The sequence below is a fragment of the Nyctibius grandis genome, chromosome 6, assembly GCF_013368605.1.
Source record: "Nyctibius grandis isolate bNycGra1 chromosome 6, bNycGra1.pri, whole genome shotgun sequence".
NCBI classification, from domain to species: Eukaryota; Metazoa; Chordata; class Aves; order Nyctibiiformes; family Nyctibiidae; genus Nyctibius; species Nyctibius grandis.
In genome coordinates this window covers 49,212,689-49,234,148 of record NC_090663.1, presented here as the reverse complement: position 1 = coordinate 49,234,148, position 21,460 = coordinate 49,212,689, and the positions used below count along the sequence as shown (strand labels likewise).

The 21,460-nt window shown below is 38.9% G+C and overlaps 1 protein-coding gene across 3 annotated transcripts in view; it reads left to right on the top strand.

Moving 5' to 3' along the window:
* The window catches only part of RAPGEF2 (Rap guanine nucleotide exchange factor 2), a 204,947-nt gene that overhangs the window by 117,160 nt on the left and 66,327 nt on the right, over positions 1-21,460 (top strand). The window contains exon 1 of one of the 3 annotated variants that reach the window (XM_068402615.1): positions 13,852-13,900. The exons of the other annotated variants lie outside the window; for them this stretch is intronic. The gene's annotated coding sequence lies outside the window, so the exon portion shown is untranslated. Of the gene's footprint in view, positions 1-13,851; positions 13,901-21,460 lie in introns of those variants that run through there. 3 annotated transcript variants of the gene reach the window in all.

The following is a 21,460-nucleotide window of genomic DNA, read 5'->3' as shown; positions in this document are numbered from 1 at the left end:
GAAACTTTGGTTAGTAATAGCACAGATTTTCCAGAGTAGCATGAGTTTTTTGCTGTTACTGACTTGTGGTGTGCTTTTTTTATATTATATAACAGATTGCTTTTCTGAGGTGTAGGGTATAAAACTAAATGTGAGGCTTATCATCAAAGCAGAAAGTCATTTGTGCAGCAGAAAAACTAACTTTTCACAACTCTCTTCTTACCTAATCATTGCGTCTTGTAACTAAATACAAATATTGAATTTTCACCTCTTAAACTTGGTTAGAGCTGAGGAAGATTAAAAAACCACATACATGTGTTCTTAAATATTTTTTAAATAGGATATCCTCATTAGCGTAAGGTTGTTCATTTAGAAACAATGGTTGCATATGAAGTGCATATGGGGAAATGGGATCTGCCTATGCACTGTATTTGTAGAATGCCATACAGATTCTTTCAACACTGGCATCTCTATACAGATGAGCATCATGAGCGATAGTCCTAATGTGGACATTTGCCCACTAAAACATGGGAAGAAGCAGTCAGTTCATTTTTTCCCAAGCATCTGAGCCACTCTTATGTGAGCTGTGCTTGATGTAGCGATGTAAAGATAAAATGATTAGTATTTGGTGTCAATCTTTCCACAGATGGTCCTGTTTCTGAGTACTTTTAATAGTGCTTTTGTATTTGATTTGAATTATTTAAAGTGATCATTTTGCTGAGTGAATTTCAAAGCTCTAAAAACTTAATAAAAGTAGTAGTTCAAATATCCTGAGCAACTAAGGAATTATGTATAGAATTGAAACAAGGGAAAGATGGAATGTTCCAAGAAGGCCAACAGCATCCTGGCTTGTATCAGAAATAGTGTGGCCAGCAGGACTAGGGAAGTGATCGTCCCTTGTACTCAGCACTGGTGAGGCCGCACCTCGAATACTGTGTTCAGTTTTGGACCCCTCACTACAAGAAAGACATTGAGGTGCTGGAGCGAGTCCAGCAAAGCTGGTGAAGGGTCTAGAGAACAAGTCTTATGAGGAGCGGCTGAGGGAACGGGGGTTGTTCAGCCTGGAGAAAAGGAGGTTGCAGGGAGACCTTATTGCTCTCTACAACTACCTGAAAGGCTAGGTTAATGGTTGGACTTGATGATCTTAAAGGTCCTTTCCAACCAAAGTCTCAGGATAGATCTTTAAGGTTGTGTCTGTCATGGTAGTTTAGTGGTGGTACGTTTCTTGAGGTGAAAGAGAAGGAGGTGCTTTGCTTTCTTTAAAAGCTCTATTTGTTTAAAGTGAAGGAAATACAGTTGTTACAATGGTAATTGCACATTCAACGTAATTCTGTTTCTAAGCTTTTAGTTGAGACTCAGTAGCCCAAGTTGCAGATACCAGGCTTCTCTCAAAGTGCTGTCACAGCTGCTAATGAAGATGCAACAATGTTCATCATACTTTCCAGGTAGCCTTAATCTTAAAATTTAAGCAAAGATTTGTCTTGGCCAAAGGTGCTGGTTAGGAGAAAGGTGGAATAATTTGCTTTATTTAAACACTAATGTCTGAGGTAAAATCTTCTAATGTGTAAACTCTTTTTACTTTATTGGGTAGATGTGTGTATTATAGTGCCCTGGCAAGTCCTGCTTAGTGTAAATGCTGTTGTCCATGCTTGCGTCTTCCAGTAGGTTACAGTTCAGTTCAGGGGAGCTAGTAACTCCTTAGTAAAGCAAGGTAGTTACCTTGAATTTACCACAAGGTTTGTCTGTAAATTCGTTCCCTCTCCTTCACCACCCTATTAATGTGCTTATGTAGCCATGCTCAGGTCACTGTGAAATGAAGTTGTTCTTAGATATGAGATTGGGCACCCTTGAGCACTTCTTAAATTCCTGGTATTTACACATCTCTGATGTAATATTTTTTTTTTTGTATAGTGAAAAAACTTTTGTTGCTTTATGTAAGGTCTAGTCAAAGTGTTAGTATTCTGTTGTATGAGTGATGGGTATGGGGAGCTTTAGCCTTAGAGGTTAGCCTTAATTATCTTTGAATTTTCAGACAGTAAAGTTTTGACATGCACCTGGAACAGCTGACAGGTGTTATGTGGATTGTTGATGTGGCTGGCATAAAAACTACATAGATTGTGCTCTCACCCTGTTTTGCATTATTTGTATATGTGTGTGTGTGTATGCATGTGCTAAAATGTAAAATCTTTTCACAGAATCACAGAATCACAGAATGTTAGGGATTGGAAGGGACCTCGAAAGATCATCTAGTCCAATCCCCCTGCCGCAGCAGGATTGCCTAGACCATATCACACAGGAACGCGTCCAGGCGGGTTTTGAATGTCTCCAGAGAAGGAGACTCCACAACCTCTCTGGGCAGCCTGTTCCAATGTTCACCTTCCTTTTGCTTCACTAAATTATATTCTTTATATTACTCTTGAATGTTGTAATTTGGTGAGTGTAAAGGCCTGCAGCTAACTGGTTTTAAAGTCTGCAAATGATCCATGGCACACAAAATATCATCTTAAAAGTAAGCTTGCTGACAGGCCTCCTGATTGTAGTCTTTGAATACAAACCAGTGTAGAATCAAATTATTAGGGGCGCTCAATCTGGTAGCTGCACTTCTACCTAATTTTATTAGTGCTTCTATATCTAGGTAACTGATCTTGTAATTGCAAGGGAAAAACATAGTGTTAAATTTGCAAAATGGGACATCAATCAGTTGATGGTAGTTGGCTCCCTGATTTATTTGATAGGGGAAGAGGAGAGAGAGAAAGGACATTTCTTAGAACTTAATATTAAGGTCTCCTTATTTGAAGGATGTAATGTTGTGGTTTGACATTTTTCCTGTCTAAAAACAATTTGGCTCATTTTGCTTGATAATTATTTTTAAAAGTAAGGGACAACTGAAGTTGCGTGTGGTTTGTTACTGACAAAAGCGAAAGGTCTGGATAAATGATTTCTGTACAGTTGCTAGAGCCAGGGCACAAAGCTCCCAGGGTATGTTAGTGCATGGTGCATTACACAAGGGAGGATATGCAGAGGCATGAGGAGAGAGTTCTCTGAAAAGAAAATTATCTTATGCTGGTAAACTGTTTTTAGTGTTAATTTTAATTGGGAACACCTGGAGTAGGCTCTTTGGAGAGTCTCCCTGGATAAGACTGTGGCTGGAGAGAAAAACAAAAGTTATTTCCTTCCAACAGACAATTGAATTGAATGAAAATCCTCTGTAATAGCAACCGGCCCTTTCAAAGTTAAACTTCCTCAAAATATCAGCGATAAGTAGCTACTTACCCCAGGACATGTCCAAATATGCATTCAAGAAGATAGACAGAAAGGACTCATCATCACATACAGTAGTAAAAGTGACACACAATTTTCACCATTATTTGGAGAATCCAGAAACCTAACAGCAGACTGGACGTTTTCTGCTAGTCCCGTCTATGTCTGCGCCTTGAACATAGTGATGAGAATTTCAGATTCTCCCTTAAAGCTTCTAAGTAAGTTCAAGGAAAACTGTTAGAAAGCATATCTTATTTGCTTAAAACAAAAATACTCCCCCTCCACTAGTGCCAAAATCTCCCAATGAATAAACAAACAACAAAACCCAACAGAAAACCATCTAGCATTTAGAGGAGATTGAAAAAAATCTGGATTTTGTTTGGTTTTAATCCATTAATATTTTATACTGAAACATTAAATAATTGTTCCCCTGCCTTGGGTAGTCTCAGATACATTCAGTTCTGTGCCAGAAAAATCATCCTTGCGATTCAAACATGTTAGTGTTTTTCATGTAACAGGATTCAATGGGGCTGGTAAAGAATATAATGGTCTAGAATTTGGACAGTTGATTGAGCTCAGAAAAAACCCTGAGTTTTATTCTTACCTTTTAACAGTGCAGCAGTAGGATACACATGAAAGAGGTATGCAGTTATCCAGCTTCCATAAAGTTTTCCTGTGTTATTATACAATGAAGAACATGACATTTTGGGGGCACTTCACATAAGTGAAGAACTTGTGTCCCTGAATTCCTGCAGTGAAATTGCTATGGACACAATGGTATGTGGGTTTTTGTGGGTATATTTTTTGTTTTGTTTTTCCTCCAAGACAGTAAGGCAATTTGTATGTCAGTAGTGAACCTTGTCCCCAGCAGGTATGGACGTCAAGATATTGTTTAGAATCTGGTAAAGAGGCCTTGCTAGTCCAGTAAGCCCGATATCGTCATTCTTGACCTTAAAAGAGTGTTTGCTTTTTTGCTTTCATGCTTTTTTTTCACAGTTTAAAAGCAGAAAGCACAGTCTCATGTTCTCTGATTTAATTAACACGTAATCTTAAACTCTTGTCCTTACACCAAAGTGAGAAAATTTTATTAACATTGGGAAAAACTTCATCTATCCTGACAGACTGCATTTTTTCCACTCCTGAAGTACTGAAATAGTTAAGGAAATTAAACTAATCTTTGAACCTTCTGCCAATTTAAGTCATTAATATCTCAAATTTTAATGTCTAATTTTTAACATTTAATAATTATAATATATACTTCTAGAGCCATGTTATATACATTAAACTTTAGGCTCGTGTAGGTAGTAACCCTTTGCTTTATGTAAAAACCACAGGTAAATAAGTTAAACATCACATAAAGTGACTTTACAGATATACATACTAAATATGATTTTGAGCTTGCAAGTAAAATTTAATAAATAAGACTATTATAAGTGTTGCAGGAACACAAAAGTTATGTTGATCTTTAGGTTTTTTTAAGTGTTGTTAGATTTAAAGCCTAAATAAATATGGAGCCCAGAGAAAAGTTTGTGTGCTCTGTTACTGTAGTGAGCCTTTGCTCAAGTCGGTTTTGTGAGCTAAAATAGATACTCTGGAAATGGGACATCTTGTCACATTTGGGTTGAGTATCCATCAGTTACAGGTTTTCTTCATGTCTATTCTAATATAATTGTCATATGTAAGAGAATTTGACAGCAAGTATTCTAAATGAATACTATAACTTGCTCCCATTTTAAGATGGATGGCATGCAAACAGAAAGTTTGTGTGAAAACAGAGTTGTGCACAGAAGGTGACAAGTGAGTCTGCCATCAAAGGGAAGATTGGCAAGTCTACGGCACATCCACCCAAGCTGAGGCACCAGCCTGACTGCTCTGGGCTTGTCATTATTTTAAAGATCCGGATTATAGATTCATCTGCAGCAACAGCTCAACAGAAGGGCATTTGTTCAAATGGTCTGTAACATTAGTAAATGTGTTATTGAAACAGCACACATTGCTCAGGTGTAACTATTGCTTTGGTGTTGCCAATGGCGCGGTGAACATCTTTGTAATGATGTTAATGCCACGGCTTTGTGAATAAAAAAAAAATATTACTTTACCACATACTATTACTTTATCTATGTGTTTTGGCCAAAGTTATATTTTAGTCCTAGAAACTCACCTTGGAGAACATATTTGGTAATTTTCCTGTATTTAACAGAGTTTTATTTAAAGCTCTCCAAGTTCTCGAAAGAACGCAAATAGGACAGGTGTACCTGGACCATCCCATGTATGCGTTATGCTGATAAACAGGAACTCGCTTGCATGAAATTGGGTCATATTACCAGAGTTTTAAATTACTGGCAGTAAATTTGCCTAAATACATTAGAATAAGACTTTCATATTGTACAGGACATTTAAATGTATTGTAACAATTTGGAGTGAATTATTGTTCCGAGGTTTTAGTGGTTTCAGTTGGTGTTTTTAAATCAGATGGGAGCATCAGATTGTTATTTAGCAATCTCTCTCATAAGGCTAGCGGGAGGGAGAGAGCATCAGCATTATAAAATTCAGAAGCATGCTCCTGGGAGCTTAACAGTTTTGTGTCCAATAGCCCTGAGCTTAAAATTAAGTTTCAAACCTCCATTTCTTTCTAAGTGAGGGAGGCAGGGGGAAGCGAAGATACCTGTGCCTTATTTTCCTTAAAATTATGTAGTCCGTTTTTGCACTCTTCAGTTTAGCTGTCTATATTCCACCTATACAGCTGTGTAATATCTGTGTAATAGTCTCTTCACTGTGGATGTTTTTGGGGTGCTCTTTGCCTTCCCAGCAACCCTAGTTTTCTAGCTATTGAGGTCATGAAGTGGCAGTAAATTTGGTGACCTTACAGTGTTCTGTTGTCTTTTGCCTAAGATTTTGGACATGAAAGAAATTATACTTCATATTGTGTTCAAAGGGAAGGGGAAAATGTGCTGATAACTTCTGGTTTTTAGGTACTCCAGCAAAAGAATGGTTTCTATGTGCATAGTCTGTATAAAATTTTAAGCGCTCCTGTGTAAATTGTTGTGAGTTAAGGTGACTGCTTGGAATTAAGATTTGAGGTAATCTGTTGTTGCAGCCTTTGTCATTAACCTAAAAAGGTTTAATGCTCCAAGCATTGTTGATACTGCTTAGGAGAATAATATCTGTGTGAGATTACATTCTAGAATGTAAAATAGCTGAGGGGCATTACAGTCAGATGCTACTGTGGTCTGTATCAGTTTTTACCTTAAAACTCAGGACTACTGTTTGTGAATCCCGAATCCTGTGAGTAGTCCAAGGATGTCCTCACGTTTGTAGTTACTTTTGAAAGGATTTCTTTTTAACATTCTTTTCTGCAACTCATAAAGAGATGCCAGCTTTCTTATAAATACAGTATTTTGAAAGCAGCTGGGGATAGCCCATCATGTCCAATTATTGCACAGCAAGTTTATTAACATCTCACTTTAATCGCCTAAAAGCATTAGCAAAAATGTCTTGCTCTTTTCAAACTTTAAGTCTAAGCAAAGAGTTTTTACATGGATTTTGGAATACACATGAACACAAAAGTTGCAGTTAGATTTTATATAAACTATTCATACTTGCTTATGATAGAAACTTTCCAGGATATATTGTTCTGGTGTCTTACAGAATCACAGAATGTTAGGGATTGGAAGGGACCTCGAAAGATCATCTAGTCCAATCCCCCTGCCGGAGCAGGATTGCCTAGACCATATCACACAGGAACGCGTCCAGGCGGGTTTTGAATGTCTCCAGAGAAGGAGACACCACAACCTCTCTGGGCAGCCTGTTCCAGTCTTCGGTCACCCTCACCGTAAAGAAGTTCTTCCTCATATTTGTGTGGAACCTCCTGTGTTCCAGCTTGCACCCATTGCCCCTTGTCCTGTCAAGGGATGTCACTGAGAAGAGCCTGGCTCCATCCTCATGACACTTGCCCTTTACATATTTTTAAACATTAATGAGGTCACCCCTCAGTCTCCTCTTCTCCAAGCTAAAGAGACCCAGCTCCCTCAGCCTCTCCTCATAAGGGAGACGTTCCACTCCCTTAATCATCTTCGTGGCTCTGCGCTGGACTCTCTCTAGCAGTTCCCTGTCCTTCTTGAACCGAGGGGCCCAGAACTGGACACAATATTCCAGATGCGGCCTCGCCAGGGCAGAGTAGAGGGGGAGGAGAACCTCTCTTGACCTGCTAACCACACCCCTTCTAATACACCCCAGGATGCCATTGGCTTTCTTGGCCACAAGGGCACACTGCTGGCTCATGGTCATCCTGCTGTCCACTAGGACCCCCAGGTCCCTTTCCCCTACAACTGATTTACACTGATTTACACTGATTCAAATTCCATTCATTCTTCACTGAATCATATAATGATTCACTGAAGTTCTACTTTAATTTTTTTTTTTTATAAAATATAATTTACATGTAATTATTTTCTGAACTGATAATGGACAGTACATGTGATTACACTGCACCAGTGTACCTGGAAGGTGGTGGAAATGGTGGCAGTTGATGAGGAAGGAATACGGAAAAGGAATCAACCATTTATTTCTTGAAATTGTTTTGACTAACAGATTTCTTGTGAGTGGTGTTTTCTTCACCTAATTACATAAATACCACTTTTCACATTTTGAATGTAAAAAGGCTTTTTTCTGTTTTGGAAACCACCAAGCTTTCATCAGTCTGATGCACATGAACATCACAGAATCACGGAATCAATCAGGTTGGAAGAGACCTCTGGGATCATCCAGTCCAACCATTGCCCTGACATCACCATGTTAACTAGACCATGGCACTAAGTGCCATGTCCAGTCTTTTCTTAAACACATCCAGAGATGGTGACTCCACCACCTCCCTGGGCAGCCCATTCCAATGTCTAATAACCCCTTCTGAGAAGAAATGCTTCCTAATGTCCAACCTGAACCTCCCCTGGTGAAGCTTGAGGCTGTGTCCTCTTGTCCTATCGCTAGTTGCCTGGGAGAAGAGGCCGACTTCCACTCCACTACAACCTCCCTTCAGGTAGTTGTAGACTGCAATAAGGTCACCTCTGAGCCTCCTCTTCTCCAGGCTAAACAACCCCAGCTCCCTCAGCCGTTCCTCATAGGTCATACCCTCCAGACCCTTCACCAGCTTGGTCGCCCTCCTCTGGACTCGCTCCAACACCGCAACATCTTTCTTGAAGTGCAGGGCCCAGAACTGGACACAGTATTCAAGGTGCGGCCTCACCAGTGCCGAGTACAGAGGGACGATCACTTCCCTAGACCGGCTGGCTACACTATTCCTAATAGAGGCCAGGATGCCATTGGCCTTCTTGGCCACCTGGGCACACTGCTGCCTCATGTTTAGCTGACTGTCGATCAGCACCCCCAGGTCTCTTTCCACCGGGCCGCTCTCTAACCACTCTTCCCCCAGCCTGTAGAGCTGCATGGGGTTGTTGTGACCGAAGTGCAAGACCCGATAGTTGTTCAATTAGACTTTGGTAGGTTGCTTTAAATTTTGCATTCATGTATGAAGTATCGACTTAATTTTCTAACAGGTGAGTAGAGTTGTATAGTAGTGACCAGCATAAGCAGTAAGGAAGTGTTTGATGACATTATCATCTGGAGGTTCTGGCTTTTACTACTGTTTCAGTGGTTTTGTTCATGTTTTAATGTTACTCTTCAAGGATAATGCCACAGAAGCCAAGGCTAGATTTTGGTTGGAAATACTAACTGATGCAGAGTAAGATGCATGTTGATAGTTATGTATGTAATGTTGTACAGAAAGTGGTGTGCTCCCTTCCTACGCTGGGGAGACATTTCTGTCTTGGCAGAACTTAATTTTTTTTCTTGACGGGAGCGTAAAACACCGTGCTCCAATTCTGCTCATGATGTTAACCGCAAGGCCACCAAATCAGACTCGAGAGGGTTTTAATTGCTTTGTCAACAAGTAATATTTTTTGACTTTGTACTACAGAGGGTTTGTCTGAGCTTCCTAGAATGAATAACTTCCGCTATTTCTGGTCAGCACTTCATCAGAAAATTGATTGCACTCAGCATTAGACTGTTTTAACAGGCTTAAGCATAATTTAACATTTTAAAATCATGTTAGTTGCACTGTCACATTACAAAGACTTTTAAAAATCCTAAACTTAATTTTTGTAATTCAATCGCTTAAGGAATAGCTTATCTTTTAGCTTATACTAGAAGACCAAGGGCACAACTGTCATTAAACTCTAATAAATGTAAATATATTAAATTTTAAAATGTGCTGTGTCCTTAGAATAGCTGTGCAAAAAATAGACCAGATGTTTCAGAGTCTTTTCTTGCTTTACTAGGATTCATTTCCACTAATTCTTATAGCTTCGTTTACTAGCCATCATTACTGAAAGAAATCACTATGTAACAAACTAAACTCATTGTCAGTGGACATGTTATTTTGGTGGAAGGCAGCTGCCGATTGTATGACATAGTATTCTGTAGCATTCATTTTTTCCTCTGTGTTTTTGCCTATGTGACAACTGTTAAGTCTTTTTTCTATTGTTCTAGTAAAAAAAAAAAGTTTTGAAGTTACTTTAAGCACAGATGGTCTCTGATTTTAAAGAATGTGTTGTAAATGTGTTATAGAGAACCATACTAAAGTTGAAGCCTAGTGGAAGTGTGGCATGTTCCTATTTGCCCTGGCTTGGTCTCCCCTGTGTCAAGTGGAGTGAATTTGTGGCACTTAATATGTATGTGGTACAGGGCTGACAATTAGTTTATTGCTTGAGTGTGTTCCTCGTTGTGTTTCAGCTCCTCTGCAGTATGATGTTGCTAGTATAGCACGAGAAGTGGTAGAGTGTAAATAGGAGTGACTGGGGAAATTTCTGGGTTTAAGAAATAATTACAGTCAGAAAGGAGAATTATAAAAGCCATATGTATGTCAGTCGCTTCCAGATCTTGCATCCCTTTTTGTTTTTAGTGGAATTTGTGTATTCGGTGTTCCAGGAGAAGCAGGAGCTATATTCAGAAAGACTTTAAATGATGTGTTAAAGGGTTCTGGATGTTTACCTGCCACAGCCTCTGGATATCTGTGGCCTGCGTAGCGGCAAAGCTGCTGAAAATCCGAGAGAGCTCATCAAGTGCACTGTTTATAAATACTTGATAACACTGCCTACAGCTCTGCAGCAGCACTCTCTTGGGTGGGGGAAAAAGGGAGGTGATGTCAAACCCTCTGCTTTATCCTCATCTTCATGAAAAGTTGTGTTCAGTTCAGGATTTGGCAAGGTAAACGTGGGTCCTTATTTCTACTCTGACTTCAGTGGTATTCTTAGGAGCCAGCAGCAAACGGATCCCTCCCCTCTGGGGCTGCCTTGATCTTCAGAAGCTGATACCAGATACAGGCAAGAGCTTGCTGTTCTATCTGCATTGTCCATCTCTATCTTAATGAGTGAAATGGTTAAGTATCGGAGGGGGCGAGCCTGAAGGAATGTGTCTTCCATTTGACTTGAATATTCTGGTGGATAAAGGGAGAGGGAGGGAGAGGAGAGAGAGAGAGAAATCCCCTTACATCACTCGAACTGCATTGAGTGTGTGCCTGTGTGCAGGTTAAGAGACAGACTACAGTGTCTTTGCTTTCTGCAGGAAGCAGCAATGCCGTTTGTATCCTAAGAGGAATTTTTTATTTAGAAAAGGAAGCATTCTTTCTACCCAGGAAATGGCTTTCCTTGTGCGTTGCTATGCCAACTGCCTGCAGCCATGGTCTTCCAAAGTAAGCACAATAACGTAATTATATTGGCGTATTGCATTCAGACTCATGATTCTCTGGGTGTTTGTGTGTGTGTGTGTGTGTGTGTGTAACTGTGTTGTATTTTTGTTGCTGACTCTTTGGGCGGTAGATGTGCTTGTCTTGATTGCGAGGAACAGGCATCATAAAATTAAATGTCCATCAATGTCATGCTGCTAAGATTAATTGTGCAAACTTGGTTAGCTGAGTGGAACAGAGATCACTGGTCACTTCTCTGTCAGCATCATTAGCAGCCAGGGGAGGAGGTCCATATTCGCGTGCTCTGCCCTGATTTTGGGGGAGTGGAGGGCAGTGGTGGAGGGGGGGGAGGCTGTGTGTGTGAGTATGTGTGATTGCAAATGAAACAGGAGTATTAACAATGCTTGGCTGAATGCTGGAGGCTGGTTCCTGCACCCTGACTAATATAATACTGTATTAAGCCTTTTTGAGGGGAGTCTCTGTGCAGTCAGCCATTTTAGCTTTTTTCCTCCTTTTTCTTTTCTTCCCATTCCTCAGGCTCAGGGAATGGGTTTGTTCCCTTGGATGAATGCTGGATATGTAGGGTTTCATCAGGCTCTGTATGTCCTGACATGCTTAGACTTTCAGTGTTGCAAAAATGGAGACTAACGCTGTCATTTGGATTGCTGCTCTGCACTGCAAGTGCAAGGGGGGTTTTGAGCTTACCAGTAGTGACACTTTTAGCTCCAGCTTGGTTTCCCCCCCTCTCCCCGCTTTTTGATTTAATGCTGTAGAGGGTGACTTGCCATCCATAAGAAATCGGTACATGATGTGTAAATTCAGTTCAGCTTATGTTTCTTCATTATGAAACCACTTGCAATCCCAGCTAACCATGGAGTTATGGGCCAGCAGGAGAAACACTCAGTAAGTATTGCAAATTCTGTTTGTTCTATCAATAACCTGTCATGGGCAAACTGCATGGAGATTGAAACTGCTTGTCGTCCTGCTCACGGGCTTTCCTGCTTGTGAATTTAGTAGTGGGTTTCGAGGGAAAGCTGCACCTGAGGTGGCATTAGAGTCAGTGGCTGTATTTAGGATTGTTTTTAGCTTAGAAAAGGTAATTCTGGGGGTTCTTTTTTAATGTTAAAAATTTACTGAAAAATGCTGATGTACTTGCATTGGGCAAGCAGCTATGAGCATTCAGTTATAAGTGTTATGCATTTGTTAAAACTTTAAATAAATAATCAAGCTGTATGACAAGTGATATAATTGTAAGTGGTGGTAAGAATAGATGCATTCTGTCTAGTGTATGGTACTAGTGTGCTGTTGCCTTGTAGCGTGGCATTTAACATCTGTGATACACTTACGCTGAAAATGCAGAAACTGTTAGTAAAACATGGAATGAACAAAAGGCATAACTACTGATGCTTTCTAATTGATCCCATGAGTCAGCTACACCTTTGTCATGCTTTAATCCCATAGGCTGCCTGTGTTTATTGTTTGGGAAAAATGCATTTATAAGCAGAAGAGCAAACATTATTTAACAAGGCCTCAGGTGTCAGGAATTAGATATTTAGGTTTTACACAATAAAAAGATTCTAGGAGTATAGATTCTTATTGCTCAGTTAACACGTTTAAATATTCATGCTAGATTTTATATGGTTCAATATAATTTTCAATCTTACCACTTGTCTCTTGAAAAGATATTTTTATGTATATGTTCTTTGCAAACTGTGTATGTTAGAATGTGCGTGGGAATGTGTACAGTATGTTCAGCATATACAACTAAGAATCTTAAATATTGGGAAGATGTGATAGCAGGAACTTTTAAAAGGAGGAACGTTGTCTTCAAGAATTCAGTTTTAATTGTGCAGAAATACGGAAACTAATCTAGAAACATTTCAGAATGTGTCTAATGGATTTTTCTTATGCATGTAGCAGACATCACAGTTTCTTGTTGTAGACTGTTTCGTTCCTTTCCCTTCTTAACTACATTCTAAGTATCAAGGAGTTCATGTTGCCAAATCATTTGATGTTCATGAAATATTTAGAACTTAATCTAAAAAAAAAAGCTGAAATGGAATAGGATACCTTGAATTTGCAAATAGGAATAAAATGAGAAAGCTGCATATATATGTATTAGTTTTACCTGCTCTTTATACTCTCCAAAGAATGTTGATGAAAAGTTCTAGGTTGATTCTGGTAACACAGCCAGTCTAACCGATTTATAATAATTGCTTATAGATAAAGGAAGAAATTAACCTGGCATTTTAGAGACTCTACAAGCTCTGTCATATTCTAGTTGTATTACTTTGAGTTAATTAAATCACAGAGATAAATTTCACTCTCTAGACCAAAATGTAGGAATAATAAAAAGGAAAAGGTCAAGGTATCGCTTCACAAGAAAATGAGTTTACCTTAAGAAATGTCCACATATACGTAAGAGAAAGAAATCATACTTTGACGGCTGGCATGCAATTGCAGATTTTGCATGAACAAAAGCCATAGTTTAGAATTTATACAAAAGTTCAAAATGAAACTGTTAGGACACAGGGTAGCTCAGGAAAAAACACCACTTTGGCTGTGAAACTTTTTCATGGTTGTTCTCCAGGTAGAGGTTATTTTGCTTGGAAAATGGGACTGAAAGATGTGAATTCTTTATAGAGGAGAAAGGCAAGCTTGGAGTTTCAAGGTATACAGGCTTTGTATTGCTTTGCCTAAAAGGAAAACCTATTGAATTAATCTTTTTTGGTGATGAGTTATTTTTGTGTTACTATATTCCCAGAATCCTAAATCTTTTATTGATATCTGACTTGATCTTATTTCAAGGAGAGAGCCTTAATTACTTCTGTGACATCCCCGCCTACAGTCTCACAGCTTGATTTGCTGGGAAAATCTGGAATTGAATGCATAAATTTCCTGTGCAAGGGTTTACAAAATTCTGTGAGTTAATTTTCATTAATACTGTTAAATCTTAATTTCACACTAGTTTGCTTAGGGAATGAGGGTTATGGGTTAAATCTACTGTTCTGTGAAAATGAAGTCCAAACTGACCACTATGTTCATCGTGGTAGAAATGGAGGGAGGAAAAGTGAAAAATTGTGTTGCGTTTCCTAGATTACTTAATATAAGAAATAAAATCAGCAGCATCAATCAAGTGTACTGGTCTTAAATGCCTCATATTTCATAAATTGGAAGAGTCTGAAGCAGTGCTATGGATGCCTATCTGAAGGTATTGATCCTTGATACACAACTGAAGGTGATGTTCCCTGATACACAACTGTTGTCATCTGCTGAACAGGGAGTAAAAGTATGCTCTGAGTGAGGATGGTAGAGAAATGAAAGCTGGATTGTTGAAAAAGTAGTTCCACTTAGTTCTTGTATTTAAAGTACTTAACCAGATTTCTGGTAGTTCAGTAGGTTCCTTCTATTTGGCTTATCTGTGCTGATTTTAAAAGTCCTCTCAACTAGCTTTGTAGTGCTTTCATTATAATTTTCCTAATCTTAAATATTAGGAGGATGAGTGATGTTTCCAAAAATGGTCATTTTGTGGATTTTGAAACAACTGTCTCTGGAATAGTTTCACACGTTGTATTGTATACCTGTTTTATTATGTGGAAAGATCACATGAAGGTCTAGCATGTGAAGGCTTCCACGGTAGTCTCGGACCTTCTAAAATGCTATCCTTCTATCTCATTTCTCTTTTCCCCTTCTGTGTGTTGTTTGTATAAACATTACTCAAGGTTATTTTAAAAAAATGAAAAAATTGACAAGTATAATGGCTTTTAAAAATGTGACTTGAGATGCATAGTTCTTTCGTGACTGTGTAATGATTAACAACTCTTGAATTGTTGGGTACATTGGAGTGATGTATGCACAACCTGTAAGAAAGGATAAGTTACATTTTTACTTTGGGTATTACTGAAATAAAGTCTGCTAATAAAGGATATGTTTCACTGCTAGCCCAGTGACTTGACTTTAGTTATCATGTAGCTACTGCAGTCTTTTGATTTGTTTACCTGTCTTGAATTACTGAAAACCACTGAAAGCAGTAAGTCAAGTCTTTGTCTTGTTCTTGCAATATTTTAGTTCACAAAGATTTGTGACCCTGTGTGGGAGGCTACCTTGCTTCCGAGAATGAGAAGGAAATGAGTGGTATTTTGAGGAAAAGTCTTGAGTGGTAATTGTTCAAATATGGTTAGTTTAGTTCTGTGTGTAGTAAGGGTGTTGGTTGGCGTGCTTTCCTAAGAAATCTAGAACTATACAGAATAGGCATAATTTGCTGGAAGAGATATCAGTGCTCTTTTATAACTCAAACAATAAATGTAACCTGGGTTAGTTATTTGTCCTCTGAGTGAGCATCATGCAGCACTAATAAGACACGGGAAAGAGAGCTGTGATGATGTGATCAGGTGGCTATGCTTGGTAAGGTGAACATCTGAGGTGGCATCATACCTGGATGTATAACTGGAAAAAAAAAAAGAGTTGTATGAAAAAGAACTCCAGCTAGGCAGTAACCTGTTAGCTGCTGTAGCTGCTGATGGTTGTGATTTTGTTCATCTTGATGAGTTACATTGCACTGGGACTTGATGCAGATTTTTTTCGTTGTTGTTAGGCGTCTTCATTTTTATTGCTTATTGAAACTAGATTTCTGTTTTGGCCCCTGATTGTTCCTTTTCTTTGAATTTGTATATTTTGGGGAAAAAAGTCCTCTCTGAAGACCAATAAAGGAGTTGTAGATTTTGCATGTGATTAGGAATAGTATTTTGCCTCTTCATAGATGCATTGTGATACAGTCTTTAGTTACATGACCATGTATCTTCCACAAGATTCATCTGAAGATGGATAGCTCTGGTTTAATGAGCAGCTGTTTGATATTTTGTGCTAGCTTAACTGCTCAAATGGCCAGCTTGTGTTTATGGCATACTATTCAAGTCCTACTCAGAACGTGAAAGCATTATTTTTTTTTTTTTCTTCTGTGGCTTTTTTTTAGGTGTTTTTAACTACAGTGTTCATGTGATTCGTTGAAGTAGTGCAGGAGGAACATTATCTTCATTTGTCAGGTAGCTCTGCTGAAGCAAATCTTTGGCCAAAAGTAAGGACAGACTTTTGGGGACTTAAGATGCTTATTTCTCAGCATAACTAGGCCAAGTAAGTGTTCAAAGTATGGATTTTGTTATTTGAATTTTCTGTGTATTGGCCCAGTTCAGGCACCCACAGCCTAATGATTGCCTGAAAGGTTGATTTTAAGTGACTTACCTGGCATCCTACCAGAGATCTGTGGTGGAGTCTGGCTAAATTCCTGTTCTCCAGGACAACATTTAACTGCAGATTTTCTCAAAAGGTTATTAATAGCAAAATTTGGGTCATTTCCTAGGAATGACAGCGAATGCATTAGTGACCTGTAGAGATGGCAATGAAAACATCCTTGGCGCGTTGGAGATGTCATGCCATCTTTCTTTTACTATTTCAAGGCCTGGGGATTGCACAACATGCTTAAAAGAAAAGGAAAAAAAAAAAGCACACCAAAAAAGCCACCATCTATATGTATAACGTGTGTGAGCACAAAACTGCTTTCTCCACCTTCTTAAGAAGTAGCTGACACTTTTTCAGGTTAATGTGCATAGTTGGCATAGAAGATCTCACAGTAGTGCATTTGTTTAGCAAGTTTAGGAAGCAGAAAGAGTTCAGGCCTCACAATGAGAACTGGGAAACGAACATGATCAATATTACTGGTTCTGTTTTACGTTCCAAAGTGGCCAAATCTAGTGGTGGTGTTAGAATGTTTGCAAAGTGATATTTATGATGGTGCACACTGAAATGTGCCATTATAATACAGATGTGAACCTGAAAAGGAAAGTCAGCTTCTTCCAAAATGCTATTTTTGAGACCAAGAGACTAATATGATTTATCATTGCTGAGTTGTAGGCACTCCTGTCTGATCTTCAGCCATGCTGAAAATCCAGCTAAAATTGAGAGCTGCTGATACCCAACAATTAAAAAAAAAAAAACCAAATCCAAAACCACCAAAGCCAACCAACCAAAAAAAGCCAACCCAAACAAACAAAAAAACCCCACCAATAAAACAAAAACCCCATCAAACAAAAGGCCAAAGCTTAAAAGAAGTAAAAAATCCTAAAGCCTTTAAGGTACTGTAGATTTGTTCCTGATTCTGTGTTAATAAAAACAGAGGAATGATAGAAGCTCTGTAAAGCAGGAGATAATGGAATATGTTATGCTAAGTAGCATAGGTTAAAAATAACAAGGAATTAGCAATATGCATATAGAGTAGCATGAAGTCCATTGTAACTAGAAGTAAGCATAGTCAGCTAAGGAAATCCTGTGCCTCCGTACCTCAAGTTAATTCTTCCATCTGCAGAATATTTGTACTCCCTTGCAGAATAATGGCTTGAGAGTTTTAAACAGTGATACTTATGCTTGTACTTAATTTCCAAGTGCATAAACTTAACAGTTTATTAATTGTACCTGTAAAAATATTCCAGCAAGATGAAGTAAATTATATTTTTGGAAATTTCATTTTTAATTATCTGAGGCAGGGAATCTCAGACAGTGATATGCAAAGAAATGTGTATCTTATAAGAGGATAAGAAACCACAGTCAGTTGTGTTGCTTGTTTTTGCAGTTGTGATTGCTACCGCTGCTGGTGGTGCTACACCAGTATGCAAAAACGAGGGGAAGTGTCTCATGTTCTGTATCTGCTGCTGAGATGACCTGAAGCTCATCTGCAAAATACTTCTGTACTTGATAGCTTTGCAGCTTGCCTGCAAAATCAATGAAATATCAAAAGATAACTGCCCGTGATTTAACAATATGAGCATTATGAACCATGTTTTCTAATTTGTAAACTAGAATTGGATAAACATTTAAACTGTCTTCAGACCATCAACCCTCCAGGATAATGAATGACGTTGGTGCTGGAAACTCAAGAATAATATTTTTAAAAGCTTATTTAAAGTTTGTTTTTCTTCAGCTATCTTAGATGGTTTTTAATCCTTGGTGTATTCTAGGCTTTAAATTGCTACAAATTAGTCCTTAACAGCATCCTTGATGTTTGAAAAGCTGAACTGATTTTACTAACCCTTTCCTAAATACACAGTGGTGTGATTTTTGTCTGACTGAAATAAATACAAGATTTTCAGGAACTCAGGGTTAGTTTATTAAAGTCCAATTTTAATTTTTTATATCCTAATTGCAACAGCAAATATATAACTTGACTATTAATTCTTTTCACTTACTATTATTGATACATTCTTCTTAGCATTCTCAAAATGTACAAATTCATAGAAATATAAGAAGAAAATCTTGATAATAAGGTATTTCAGGAGTTCATGCAGGTAAGTGTAATACTGTAGCACTGTTTCCAGTTTCTTTATTGCCAATGGATGACAAGTATTACTGACTGTGAAGACCCTACATGATAAGTATAGTTAAGGATTTGAGAAAAACGAGAGATTAATGTCTCAAGATTTACCCTTGACCAAAGAACCTTGTAGCTGCCACATTTCATTTTCAGTGTTGTGTTTAAAAGTCCGGTAGCTGTAGTGCAAGAGAAGCGTGGGATGGCCCCTGCAGGTCTGCAGACTTTTTAGGATTCTAACCTCTATGTGCTTAACCCATCTATCCGTTACTGAAATGTCACTGGCACTCATACGGTATCCCACTGCTGGGTGGTTGGTTGTTCTTTGGATTTTGTCAACGTGCCACCAGTCTTTTTTGCTGTCCATTTTGAGATGGTGATGATTCAGCTGAGAAGCCCAGGAAGAATAGACTGTACTGAAGGGGTCTCTGCTTGGTGGGTTGCTTGTGAAAGCTGATCCTATGCCCAGGAGCTGGAATTTATAGGAGTGTTTGTCATTCCTTCCTAAACTCTGTGTTTGTATGGGGATACTAGAAGGGCAGATGAAGGACAACAGATTGCAATGCGTTTATGTTGAAGGTAAAAAGCCTTATATTACCATAGCACCTGGCCCAAATAGTGCTGCTACTTATAATACATCTGAGACATCAGGGTGGAGATGAGCTATTGCCTAATTATTTTTTATTTTTGGGGTTTTTTTTGCATGGAAAAAAGGCAGGATCACAACCAATTGCACTTGGTGAAATAACTAGAAGATAGGATGAAATTTTATGTAGGTGTTGTTTGTAATTTGCACTTGTGATGCTGGACTCGGTTATTAGACTAGTGCAGTACGGTGTATGCAAGAATGTGGCCCAGCCTTTGGCCAAAAGGCTTCATCTGTCTTTTTGGGTCGCTTTCACTGCAAATTTGAAGCTTGCTACCATGAACCAAGTTCACGGTATGTAGCTAACCTGGCATTCTCTACTTGGCCTAAACCTTAAGCTGGTCAAAAAACTAAAAGTAAGGGCATCAGTCTTTTTGTGATCCATGGTCTCCATTGCAAATGCTAGAGCACAAAATCCCAGCATGTGTAGTTCCCTTTTCGTGAAAAGTGAAAGAGGATTTTCCTAAATGGGGAGTAGCCTGCTAAATCCCACAGCTTGGACTGGCTGTTCCCAGAGTCCTGTGTTACAGGTTGTCAAGTTGATGTCTCCTGTAATATACCATTCCTGCCAAAGCCTGCCTAGAGTGCCTTAAAAAGGTATCAAATAATTTGGTCTGTTAGAAATTTCAGAATTCCCTGTGCTGCGTAGTGGATGGGAGTGTGAGTGCCTCTCCTTTAGTTCAGAGGGGCTTTCTGATTTTTCTTTATATGTCTTCTGAGTTCCAGTTTAGTGACTACTGTAAATGACAACAGAAAACTCTCAACTATTTGACAAAATGTGAAGATTTTGCCTTGAATGTGAAGATGGTTGTGACTCTAAACTCAAACATATATATACCTCCATGGCATTTGCAGCTTGTAATGGAGATGACGCTTGTCCTTTGGATTGGGAATATGAAAACTGGTTTAACACCAGCGTTCTTTTTCAGCCCCAGGTTCTTGGTTTGACTCAAGAGCCAATTGCTTTTCAAAACAGAGGAAAAGCAGGCTCCTGAGTTAGGATGCAAAGAAGTGTAAAGTATTACATTATAGCTGCATGTAGTTTCTGTTAATGAGCTGACAAATGCTATGGCAATGGTAAAATGTAGCTCCATGTAGCACTTGCAACTTTCTACCTGTAGATAAGTTATTCCAACTTAGTCCCAGGGTTGGTTGGTGACCAAGTAAAAACATTGCTGATGTTTGGTAGCAGCAGTACATCCTCTTGGTAACTGCGGTTACCTGATCATCAGAGGTATATGGACAGCCAGGGAGGAACCACATTGTAAACCCTGATAATAACCCAGTGAGTGGTCAGATTCCTCAACCTGTGATTTCTTTTACTAAGTCTATAAATATTGCCTCATTTTCTCTGACTGCAGCCTGTCAGCTTGCTTGCTTGCTTACAAGCACAGGCACTGTGCGCTGGGTCATTTGGACACACCGACTGGGGAGGATTTATTAGTTTATAGCTTGACTCCAAACTGTGACTTTGCAAGTAAGAAAAATGGATTAAAGCTTTTTTCTTTCTCTGAAGAATGATTTCATAAAAATGACATCATGCTATTTTGCAGGTCTGCTCCTTTTGTGTATTTAGCCGTGTTGGCTTGCTTAATAGTTAAAAATAGGCATTTACGGTTCTGTGCTGCTGTTATTCCTGCAGAGCCAGGAGAATGGGAGCGGGTTTGTGCTGTTATGACTCCATCCGTAGCATTGTTTCCTAAATCCCTATCTGCTGCTGCGCGCCTGCCAGCCTACCGAATGCGGTAGGGGTTACATGAGTGTCTGGAAGGTCTAATGTGGGATGACTTGAAAGGGTGTGGTAACGCCTGAAAAAGAGAATATGGCTGCAGAACTGGTCCATAAATTTCACATTGGTAGTGGGATCGATGGCTTGAAAATGGGGTGATGAGGGACTTTGTACCTGAAAACTGGATCTGTTTGGTGGTGGTTGAAGAAAATAATCATTCTAGATTTTGGGAAATCTAAACTGAATTGTGGGAGTTATTTCTTAATTGGCTGTATCCTAGGTTTGCTGAACCATCAGCCCCGTTCTCATTTTAACTTAACTACATTTTTTGTCCTCTTGATTTGTTTTTTTCTTTTATGTAAGCAGCTAAAGGCACTTCAAAACTTGCATTGTGCACTCTCTGCCTCTGCTGCTTCACTGATCAGCGTACAGCTTGACCTCCAAATCTTAATGTATTCCTGATAACAAGCTAGGAAAAAAAAAATCTTCCAAATACTTGGCACACAGTAGCTCTTTACTCTTCTAGATTGCTCAGGAAAGAGCCGGATGTCAGACTTGAATGTGTCTCCCTGGCGTGCTTGCCTTTTCAGTTTTGACCCCCATCACCAGTGGATTTTTAGCTAGGTTTTTTGGCCTTTGAATAAGAAGCTGACTGTAGGGGGCTTTTGTTTGAAATATCCATAAATAATGTAGAAGGATCTTTTTTTTCTGTTGTCCTCACTTTTAAGGAACCATGAGGAAAAGGAAAAC